This window comes from Pan troglodytes, chromosome 10 (assembly GCF_028858775.2).
Source record: "Pan troglodytes isolate AG18354 chromosome 10, NHGRI_mPanTro3-v2.0_pri, whole genome shotgun sequence".
NCBI classification, from domain to species: Eukaryota; Metazoa; Chordata; class Mammalia; order Primates; family Hominidae; genus Pan; species Pan troglodytes.
In genome coordinates, this window is record NC_072408.2 from 127,756,905 (window position 1) to 127,768,985 (window position 12,081).

A 12,081-nucleotide genomic window follows, 5' to 3' on the forward strand; every position below is an offset into this window, starting at 1 on the left:
GCAAATTACAAAATAAAAAAACTAGCCAGGTGTGGGGGTGTAGTCCCAGCTACTAGGAGGCTGAAGCTGGAGGATCACTTGAGCCCAAGAGATGGAAGCTGCAGTGAGCTATGATCATGCCACTGCACTCCAGCCTGGGCAACAGAGTGAGATTCTGTCTCTTAAAAAAAGAAAAAAAAAAAAAAAAAAAAAAAGACCCTCTGGTCAGCTGGGCTTGCTTCCCCAGCAGACTTCTTCCTTGCTTGATTTCATAGACCCACATGCAGCCAGCAGCTCTGGGTCCACTTCCCCATTGTCCTACAGCTGAGGCCAGAGACGTCAAAGAAACCTCAAGGCACCTCCCAGTCATCAGCCAACCGCTTGGGAACCAGCATAGGGCAATAGAAAGGGCGTGGGATTTATTTGCTATATGTATTTCTGAAGCCTAAGAAAAAAAATGTGCAAGCACTTTGACCCAGAGATTCCATTGCTAAGAATTTATCCCAAAGAAACAATGAAGGATTATGCATAAATCTTTAGCTACAAGGATATTCATGGAATGATTGCTTATGACAGTGGGGAAAAAACCAGAAACAACCTGCAGGAATAGGAAACTGACTAAATGAATTAGGCTGCATTCACGTGAAACACTGTACATATTCCTTATGCAGCTTATGGTATTTTTTTTAAGAGATAGGGTTTCGGTATGTTTCCCAGGCTGGAGTGCAGTTGCTATTCACAGGTGCAATCATAGCATCCTACAACTTTGAACTCTTAGGCTTGAGCAATCTTCCTGCCTCAGCCTCCTGAGTAGCTGGGACTATAAGTGCATGCCACTGTGCCAGCTTCCTTTTTTTCTTTTTCTTTTCTTTTTTTTTTTTTGGGACAGAGCCTTGCTCTGTCACCCAGGTTGGAGTGCAGTGGTGCAATCTTGGCTCATTGCAAGCTTTGCCTCCCGGGGTTCACACCATTTTCCTGCCTCAGCCTCCCGAGTAGCTGGGACTACAGGCGCCCGACACCACGCCCGGCTAATTTATTTGTATTTTTAGTACAGACGGGGTTTCACTGTGTTAGCCAGGATGGTCTTGATCTCCTGACCTCGGGATCCACCCGCCTCGGCCTCCCAAAGTGCTGGGATTACAGGCGTGAGCCACCACGCCCGGCCACTGTGCCAGCTTCTTATGCAGTTTTTAAAAAGTTGTTTAGTCCTGGCTTACACAGTGAAACCCCGTCTCTACTAAAAATACAAAAAATTAGCCAGGCGTGGTGGCGGGCGCCTGTAGTCCCAGCTACTAGGGAGGCTGAGGCAGGAGAATGGCGTGAACCCAGGAGGCGGAGCTTTGCAGTGAGCCAAGATGGTGCCACTGCACTCCAGCCTGGGCAACAGAGCGAGACTCCGTCTCAAAAAAAAAAAAAAAAAAAAGTTGTTTAGGCCAGGCACGGTGGCTCTAGTGGAGTAGATGACATCTCTTACTAAAAATGCAAAAATTACCCGGGCGTGGTGGTCTGTGCCTGTGGTCCCAGCTACTTGAGAGGCTGAGGCATGAGTATCACTGGAACCCAGGAGGGGGAGGTTGTAGTGAGGGGAGATTGTATCACTGCACTCCAGCCTGGGCAACAGAGTGAGACTGTCTCAAAAAAAAAAAAAAAAAGTTGTTTAAAGAAAGAAAAGGGCAAATGAGGCCAGATGTGATGGCCCATGCCTGTAATCCTAGCACTTTGGGAGACCAAGGCAGGAGGATGGCTTCTAGTCCAGGAGTTCAAGGTTACAATGAGATATGGTTGCACCACCGCATTTCAGGCCCGGGGACAGAATAAGACCCCATCTCTTTTGTTTTGTTTTTTTGAGATGGAGTCTTGCTCTGTCGCCCAGGCTGGAGTGCAGTGGTGTGATCACTGCAACCTCTGCCTTCCGGGTTCAAGCGATTTTCCTGCCTCAGCTTCCCAAGTAGCTGGAGGGATGATCCACCATGCTCAGCTAATTTTTGTATTTTTAGTAGAGAAGGAGTTTTGCCATATTGGCCAGGGTGGTCTCAAACTCCTGACCTCAAGTGGTCCATCCCCTTTGGCCTCCCAAAGTGCTGGGATTACACGCCCGGCCGAGACCTCATCTCTTAAAAACAAAAACAAAAACAGAAAAAGAACCAATGAAAGGGATATCTAGTGTCAGACAGAGCTTGGTTCAAATCCCTGTTGTACTACTTATGAGTAGTGTGAGCTCCATCTACTGAGCCTCTGTTTTCCCATTCTGTGAAATGGGTCTATCAAATACCATGTATTTATCAGGATTGGCTCACTACTGTAACAATGACAAATATCTCGCTGGCTGAACACAATGAAGGCTTATTTCCCTCCCCCACAGAGTCTGATGCAGATGTTCCCAGGAAGGTAGAAGTCCTGGGCAGTCTTCTTCCAGCTGGTGGACTCTGGGCAGATGTTCCCGGGAAGGTAGAAGTCCTGGGCAGTCTTCTTCCAGTGGACGCTGGGATTGGGTTCCTTTGCATAATAAGGCTCCACCATCTTAAACTCTTTTGCCCTCATCCTTATGGACAGGAGACAGATAGAGCATGAAAGATCAGACTGGATGTTTTATGACCAGCCCTGATGGGCGGGTACATCCCTTCTGCCCACTGACAGTGCAAAGTACATGTCCCTTTCTAGCTGCAAGGGGGCTAGGAACTGTAACCCAGTCAGTGCTCAGAAAGAGGAAATGGGTTTGGTGAGCCCTTTTTTTTTGTCTCATGGGGCTCCTCCTCCCCCCCCTCCTCCTCCTCCTCCTCCTCCTCTGAATGAATGAATGAAATAATTTAAACACAGAGGCACAGGGCAAGTGCTTAAATGTGTCAGGCATCTTTTCCTCCCTCCCTTCCCTTTATGGTTGATTCTAGATAGGACCACCTTGACTCTTCAAAAATTGATGCCCTCCTGAAGTTTTCTGTATGTTGAATCAAGATGTTTATGTGAGCTGGGCATTGTAGATGGGCTGGGCATGGTGTCTCATACCTGTAATCCCAGCACATTGGGAGGCTGAGGCAGGAGGATTGCTTGAGGCCAGGAGTTCAAAGACCAGCCCAAAAAACATAGCAATACGTCATCTCTTAAATTAAAAAAAAGATGTTTATGCTGGTGGGGAAAGAGGGTGAGATACACTAGAGGGCAAGGTGTCCATTTAAAGGAGGCCTGGAGAAGAGACCACCCATTCCACCACTCCACCCTCACCCTACCTCTCTTAGGCCATAGATGTTGCCAAAGGAATACCTGAGGCTGGGAAATTATAGCGAAACGCCGTCTCAGAAAAAAAAATATTAGCCAGGTGTGGTGGTGCGCGCCTGTAGTCCCGTGGGAGGCCCAGATGGGAGAATCACCTGAACCCAGGAGGTAGAGGTTGCAGTGAGCCAAGATTGCGCCACTGCACTCCAACCTGGGTGACAGAGTGAGATTCTGTCTCAAAAAGAAGGAAAGAAAAGAAAAGAAAGAAGAAAGAGGGCCAGGCAGGGTGGCTCACGCCTGTAAACCCAGCACTTTGGGAGGCTGAAGTGGACGGATCACTTGAGGTCAGGAGTTTGAGATCAGCCTGGCCAACACGGTGAAACCCTGTCTCTACTCAAAATACAAAATTAGCTGGGCGTGGTGGTGAGCGCCTGTAATACCAGCTACTTGGGAGGCTGAGGCAGGAGAATCACTTGAACCCGGGAGGCAGAAGTTGCAGTGAGCAGAGATCGTGCCATTGCACTGCAGCCTGGGGGACAAGAGCGAGATTTTTGTCTCAAAAAAAATAAAAAATAAAAAAAAAAGAAAGAAAAGAAAAGAGAGGTAGAAGAGTTCATGTGAGCACACAGTAAGAAGGCAGCTGTCTACAAGCCAGAGAAGAGGCCTCAGAATAAAATCTACCTTGCCAACACCTTGATCTTGGACTTCCCAGCCTCCAGAACTATAAGAAATAAATTTCTTAGCCAGGGACAGTGGCTCATGTCTGTAATCCCAGCACTTTGGGAGGCTGAGGTGGGCAAATCGTTTGAGGTCACGAGTTCAAGATGAGCCTGGCCAACATGGTGAAACCCCGTCTCTACCAAAAATACAAAAAAAATTAGCCAGTCATAGTGGCACACACCTGTAATCCCAGCTACTCGGGAGACTGAGGCAGGAGAATTGCTTGAACCCCAGAGGTCGAGGTTGCTGTGAGCCCAGATCGCATCATTGCACTCCAGCCTGAGTGACAGAGCAAGACTCCGTCTCAAAAAGAAAAAAAAAAAAAGGAAGAAATTTCTCAGTCTACAGTACTTTGCTATGGCTGACCAAGCAGGTAAGACATAACAGAACCCACCTTAAATTACTGCTTTTTTAGACATATCTTTGACAGATATTTGAATATCTAGAAAGCACTTGAAGCTGTGTCTGGCATGGAGTTAGTCCTACTCACTGTTTTTTTGTTTTGTTTTGTTTGTTTGTTTTTTGAGATGGAGTCTTGCTCTGTTGCCCAAGCTGGAGTGCAGTGGTGCCATCTCAGCTCACCGCAATCTCCACCTTTTGAGTTCAAGGGATTCTCCCACCACAGCCTCCCAAGTAGCTGGGATTACAGGTGTGCACCACAATGCCTGGCTAATTTTTGTATTTTTAGTAGCGACAAGGTTTCACCATGTTGGCCAGGCTGGTCTCAAACTCCTGGCCTCAAGTGATCTTCCTGCCTCGGCCTCCCAAAGTGCTGGGATTACAGACATGAGCCATCGTGCCCAGCCCCCACTCACTGTTAAGATTGTCACACACCAGCTATATGTATTTATGGAATGAATAAACAAATCTATTTTGCAAAATAAGTTCTTAAATAGTGGATCTCTTAAAGTGGATTTACCTGTATTATTATCTCAGAATTCTTGGACACAGATGAACTTCTTCTTCTTCTTCTTCTTTTTTTTTTTTTTTTTTGAGACAGAGTCTCACTCTTATCACCCAGGCTGGAGTGCAGTGGCGTGATCTCAGCTCACTGCCACCTCCGCCTCCCAGGTTCAAGTGATTCTCCTGCCTCAGCCTCCCAAGTAGCTGGGATTACAGGAGCACACCACCATGACCAGCTAATTTTTGTATTTTTAGTAGAAACGGGGTTTCACCATGTTGGCCAGATTGGTCTTGAACTCCTGACCTCAGGTGCTCCACCCCCTTGGCCTCCCAAAGTGTTGGGATTACAGGCATGAGCCACTGTGCCTGGCCAGATGAACTTCTTAAGAAGAGAACTTGTAAAAAACAAAAATATCAACTTGAAATGGGCAGGTGGGTAGAAGAAGTATGTGTCTCCAACCCTTAGAGTTCCGAGAGCATCCACCAGGGGGCCGTGCGCCTTCTCCTTCTTCCAAAACTTCACTGACCCCTGGAAGCAGTCATTTCAGAAAGGAAGAGAAAGTTGGGTTTTTCCATGGGTTTACCCCATGGAAATAAACAAAGCCAATACAATCTCGGTGTGGCTGGGTGGGGAAAAAAAACAAAACAAAACTCAGGCCAGGGTAAGAAGAAGTAAGTCTGGGTCTTTGTTTCACTGGCCCTGGGGAGGAGCCTAGGTGATATCTCTGAGCCTCGGTTTTCTCATCTGGAAAAATGGAAATAATCCTATCTAGTGCACAGAGTTCTTGGGAGCACCAAATAAAAGCATTTTCTTTTTTTTTCTTTTTCTTTCTTCCTTTTTTTTTTTTTTTGAGACGGAGTCCCACTCTGTCGCCCAGGCTGGAATGCAGTGATGCAATCTAGGGTCACTGCAAACTCCGCCTCCCAGGTTCAAGTGACTCTCCTGCCTCAGCCACCCGAGTAGCTGGGATTACAGGTGCCCACCACTATGCCCAGCTAATTTTTTTAATTTTTTTTTTTTTTTTTGAGACAGAGTCTCACTCTGTTGCCCAGGCTGGAGGCAATGGTGTGATCTTGGCTCACCGAAACCTCCGCCTCCTGGGTTCAAGCAATTCTCCTGCCTCAGCCTCCCAAGTAGCTGGGATTACAGGCATGCACCACCACGCCCAACTAATTTGGTATTTTTAGTAGAGACAGGATTTCTCCATGTTGATCAGGCTGGTCTCGAACTCCTGACCTCAGGTGATCCAACCGCCTCAGACTCCCAAAGTGCTGGGATTACAGGCATGAGCCACTGCGCCCCGCCAATAAAAGCATTTTCTAAAAGATCAGCTGTTGCTATCTGATATAGTTTGGCTGTGTCCCCACCCAGATCTCATCTTGAATTGTAGTTCCCATAATTCCCATGTGTTGTGGGAGGGACCTGGTGGGAGGTAATTGAATCATGAGGGCGGTTTCCCCCATACTGTTCTCAGGGCAGTGAAGAAACCTCACAAGATCTGATGGTTTTATAAGGGGTTTCCCTTTTCACTTGGCTCTCATTCTCTCTTGCCTGCTGCCATGTAAGATGTGCTTTTTGCTTTCTGCCATGATTGTGAGGCCTCCCCAGCCGCGTGGAACTGTGAGTCCACCCTTTTTCTTTCTAAATTACCCAGTCTCCAGTATGTCTTTATCAGCATTGTGAAAATGAACTAATACACTATCACATCACTAAGTTACATGGACCCATTTTACATGGAGTATCTAGTTATAGGGAGAGTGAAGGTCCCTCAAGACCACACCCCAGGACTTGCCCAATTCAGGCCACCAATGTCTGTTGTTTAGCACTCAGCAATTAAATGCACTTAGATTGGACATAAATTCTTTTTGCCATAGTCTCTGCCATTACATGTTGTATACACTTGTCTTGCTTTGCTTCACCTGCTTGGACCCTAAAGGGTTCTGAGTTTGCAACTTCTCGTCTAAATAGAGAGTTTTCCTCCGTGTCAGTCAGATGATATCTGGAGCGCTGCTATTTATTGAGGCAGGCACCAAGCTCTATGCGTAATATATGTAAGCCAAATATAACTAAGGCTTCTCATTGCCTCGTCTCCGCATGGTGACTTATTTGGCAGAAAAATATAATTGGAAGTAATTAAAATCTTTTCTCAGTCTCAAAAAAATGCCAGAGTGAGTATATTTTTAAAAAAGAGTGTTTTGGAGGTATAGTTGACATACAATAAACTGTACACATTTAAAGCACGCAATTTTATGAATTCTGATATAAGCCTACACCTGTGAAACCATCACCATGATCAAAATAATTGGCCAGGCATGGTGGCTCATGCCTGTAATCCCAGCACTTTGGGAGGCCGAGGCGAACAGATCACGAGGTCAGGAGATCGAGGCCATCCTGGCTAACATGGTGAAACCCCGTCTCTACTAAAAATACAAAAATTAGGCGGGCGTGGTGGTGCACGCCTGTAATCCCAGCTACTCGAGAGATTGAGGCAGGAGAATCGCTTGAACCTAGGAGGTGGAGGTTGCAGTGAGCTGAGATCATGCCACTGCACTCCAGCCTGGGGAACAGAGCAAGACTCTGTCTCAAAACAAAAAAAGGGAGGGGGGGGGGGAAAGAAGAACAAAATAATTAATATAGTTACAACTCCTAGAAGTTTCCTCATGTCCTTTTTTGTTTTTGAGACAGAGTCTCATTCTGTCACCCAGGCTGGAGTGCAATGGCACAATCTCTGCTCACTGCAACCTCCGCCTCCCAGGTTGAAGTGATTCTCCTGCCTCAGCCTCTCGAGTAGCTGGGATTACAGGCGCATGCCATCATGCCTGGCTAATTTTTGTATTTTTGGTAGAGACGGGGTTTCACCATGTTGGCCAGGCTGGTCTCGAACTCCCGACCTCAAGTGATTTGCCCACCTCGGCCTCCCAAAGTGCTCAGATTACAGGCGTGAGCTGGCCCTCCTCATGTGTTTTTGTGATCGCCTGGGCCGGACAGCCTCCATCGCTCCTCTCAGCCCCAAATTGCTCACTCAGCGGCCGAGTCCTGGAGGGAACATGTTGCTGCCCTAGCCTGGATTATGTGCCCACCATTTGATTGCAGCTGGAGCAGAGACGGGGAGAACTGGACGTTTGTACATCTGTGTAGGGGGCAGGTGTGTCACCCACTCTCCTGTGACTGCTCACAAGGGAGGGTAGGTCTCCATAGGGAATGAAGTGCTGCTGACCACTGAATATCCCAAGCCCACAAATGCTCACTGCAGCTGCTACTATTTAAATCCAGGAGAGGGCTAGTCACGGTGGCTCACGCCTGTAATCCCAGCACTTTGGGAGGCCGAGGTGGGTGGATCATGAGGTCAAGAGACTGAGACCATACTGGCCAACATGGTGAAACCCCGTCTCCACTAAAAATATAAACAATTAGCCGGGCGTGGTGGTGGGTGCCTGTAGTCCCAGCTACTCGAGAGGCTGAGGCAGGAAAATGGCGTGAACCCGGGAAGTGAAGGTTGCAGTGAGCTGAGATTGTACCACTGCACTCCAGCCTGGTGACAGAGCGAGACTCCATCTAAAAAAAAAAAAAAAATTCCAGGAGAGAAAGCACATGCTTTCTGATAAGACCAGGGCAGAGTTGTGTGGCCTATTCTACCCTCCCTTGCTTCCCAAGTAATCACTAACTTCCCCTCCCCTCCCCTCCCCTTTTCTGTGCCTTGCTCTGTCACCCAGGCTGGAGTGCAGTGGTGTGATCTTGGCTCACTGCAACCTCCGCCTCCTGGGTTCAATAAATTCTTGGCTGGGCATGGTGGCTCACACCTGTAATCCCAGCACTTTGGGAGGCCGAGGCGGGCGGATCACGAGATCAGGAGTTCAAGACCAGCCTGGCCAATATGGTGAAACCCTGTTTCTACTAAAAATACAAAAAATTAGCCACGCTTGGTGGTGCACACCTGTAGTCCCAGCTACTCGGGGGGCTAAGGCAGGAGAATCGCTTGGACCCGGGAGGTGGAGGTTGCAGTGAGCTGAGATAGTCCCACTGCACTCCAGCGTGGGTGACAGTGTGACTCCGTCTCACAAAAAAAAAAGAAACTCTCATGCCTCAGCCTCCCGAGTAGCTGGGACTACACACCACCATGCCCAGCTAATTTTTGTGTTTTTGGTGGAGACGGGGTTTCACCATTTTTGCTGGGCTCGTCTCAAATTCCTGGCCTCAAGTGATCTGCCCGCCTCGGCCTCCCATAGTGCTAGGATTACAGGTGTGAGCCACTGTGCCCAGACTAATCTGCTTTCTTTCATGCAGATAAGTTTGCATTTTCTAGAATTTTATGTATATAAAATTGTATAGTATATACTCATTTTTGTCTGGCTTCTTTCACTCAGCATATTATTTTGAGATTTGTCCATGTTGTGTGTATCAGTAGTTCATTCTTTTTTGTTGCTGAGTAGCATTCAATTATATGGATAGACCGTATTCTATTTGTCCATTAACTGGTTGGTGGTCATTTGGGTTGTTTCCAGTCTTTGGCTGTGACAAATAAAGCTACTATGAACATGTGTGTACAAGTCTTTGTGTAGACGTACACTTTCATTTCTCTCAGATAAGGAACCAAATGGCTGGATCTATGATAGTTGCATATTTATTTTTATTTTAATTTTATTTATTTATTTTTTTGAGATGGAGTACCACTTGCTCTGTCGCCCAGGCTGGAGTGCAATGGTGCAATCTCAGCTCACTGCAACCTCTGCCTCCTGGGTTCAACCTCCGCCACCTGCCTCAGCCTCCTGAGTACCTGGGATTATAGGAGCGCACCACCATGCCCAGCTAATTTTTGTATTTTTAGTAGAGATGGGGTTTCACCATGTTGCCCAGGCTGGTCTCGAACTCAGCTCAAGCGATTGCCTGCCTTGGCTTCCCAAAGCGCTGGGATTACAGGCATAAGCCACCACACCCAGCAATTGATCTCTCTTTTTTTTTTTCCTTGAGACAGAGTATCACTTTATCGTCCAGGCTGGAGTGCAGTGGCAAGATCACAGCAGCACCTCCAGGACTTAAGTCATCCTCGAACCTCAGCCTCTTGAGTAGCTGGAACTACAGGCAGGCCCCACCACGCCCAGCTGATTTTTGTATTTTTTTTTGTAGAGACGGGGTTTTGCCATGTTGCCCAAGCTGGTCTTGAACTTGGCTCAAGTGAACGCCCGCCTCAGCCTCTCAAAGTATTGGTGTGTCCGGAATTGGTGGGTTCTTGGTCTCACTGACTTCAAGAATGAAGCTGTGGACCCTCCCAGTGAGTGTTACAGTTCTTAAAGGCGGCGTATCTGGAGTTTGTTCCTTCTGATGTTTGGATGTGTTCGGAGTTTCTTCCTTCTGGTGGGTTCGTGGTCTCACTGGCTCAAGAGTGAAGCTGCGGACCTTTGGGGTGACTGTTACAGCTCTTAAGGCGGGGTGTCTGAAGTTGTTTGTTCCTCCTGGTGGGTTTATGGTCTCGCTGGCTTCAGGAGTGAAGCTGCAGACCTTCGCAGTGAGTGTTATAGCTCATAAAGGCAGTGTGGACCCAAAGAGTGAAAGAACAAAAGAATAAGGCTTCCACGGTGTGGAAGGGGACCCGAGCGGGTTGCCGCTGCTGGCTTGGTCAGCCTGCTTTTATTCTCTTATCCGGCCCCACCCACATCCTGCTGATTGGTCCATTTTACAGAGAACCGAGTGGTCTGTTTTGACAGGGTGCTGATTGGTGCGTTTACAATCCCTGAGCTAGACACAAAGGTTCTCCACCTCCCCACTAGATTAGCTAGATACAGAGTGTGGACACAAAGGTTCTCCAAGTCCCCACCAGAGTAGCTAGATACAGAGTGCCGATTGGTGTATTTACAAACCCTGAGCTAGACACAGGGTGCTGATTGGTGTGTTTACAAAGCTTGAGCTAGATACAGAGTGCCTATTGGTGTATTTACAATCCCTTAGCTAGACATAAAGGTTCTCCAAGTCCCCACCAGAGTCAGGAGCCCAGCTGGCTTCACCCAGTGGATCTCCCACTGGGGCTGCAGGTGGAGCCGCCTGCCAGTCCCCCGCCGTGCGCCCACACTACTCAGCCCTTGGGTGGTCGATGGGACTGGGCACCGTGGAGCAGGGGGCGGTGGTCGTCGGGGAGGCTCCGACTGCACAGGAGCCCACGGAGGCGGTGGGGGGGGGGGGTGCGGGTGGGGGCTCAGGCATGGCGGGCTGCAGGTCCCAAGCTCTACCCCGCAGGAAGGCAGCTAAGGCCCTGCGAGAAATGGAGCACAGCGCCCGTGGCCCGGCACTGCTGGGGGACCCAGTACACCCTCCGCAGCTGCTGGCCCGGGTGCTAAGCCCCTCATTGCCTGGGGTGGCAGGGCCGGCCGGCTGCTCCAAGTGTGGGGCCCGCCAAGCCCACGCCCACCCGGAACTCCAGCTGGCCCGCAAGTGCCAACCCGCACAGCCCCAGCTGCTGCTCCCGCCTCTCCCTCCACACCTCCCTGCAAGCTGAGGGAGCCGGCTCCGGCCTTGGCCAGCCCAGAAAGGGGCTCCCACAGTGCAGCGGTGGGCTGAAGGGCTCCTCATGTGCGGCCAAAGTGGGAGCCCAGGCAGAGGAGGTGCCGAGAGCGAGGGAGGGCTGTGAGGACTGCCAGCACTCTGTCACCTCTCATTGGGATTACAGGCTTGAGCCACCGTGCCCGGCCCTCCACTTTATACTTCAAACGGCAATGTATAGGTGTTCCAGCTGCCACACATCCTTGTCAGCACTTGTTATTGTCAGTCCTTTTAATTTTAGCCATTCTAAGAGGTGTGGTTTTGGAGCATGTACATTTTCAGTGCAGAGTAAGACTTCTTTAAAACATTTCTTCTTCTCTCACAATAGTATGCAGAGAGGAAGTGGTATGCCCAGGTCTCAAATTCTCTGACAACTTTTGTCTCAAGACACAGCCCACTGCTGGGATTCTGCCTGATAAAGGGGAGATATGGAGCTGACTGGGCAAGAATTGTCTTCCCTTAGAAGGTGTGGAAGGAAGGAGCATAAATAATCACACCTAGATGATAAAAAAAAATTAGCCAACCTAATCCTCATATTAACCCCAAGATTATAAAGATCCTTCACCAAATTGTTGTCATGAGGAAACAGGCTCAGAGGGAAAATGACTTGCCCAAGGTCACACAGCCAAATCCAACATTTGAATACAGGCCCTCTGGTTCTAAAACATGTGCTCACTTCTCTCTCCTGCAAAATTCAACATTCTGGATGCCATGATCTTAGAAGATCCCCACCAGGC

At 48.6% G+C, this 12,081-nt stretch overlaps 1 long non-coding RNA gene across 1 annotated transcript; it reads right to left on the reverse strand.

Annotated features, from left to right (window-relative positions):
* Positions 1-2,306: 2,306 nt before the first annotated feature.
* On the reverse strand, positions 2,307-10,952 carry LOC112205017 (uncharacterized). Its single transcript, XR_002938884.3, has 2 exons — positions 2,983-10,952; positions 2,307-2,521 (listed from the first exon to the last, which is right to left on the reverse strand). It is a non-coding gene; the product is annotated as an uncharacterized LOC112205017 (long non-coding RNA).
* Positions 10,953-12,081: the final 1,129 nt, after the last annotated feature.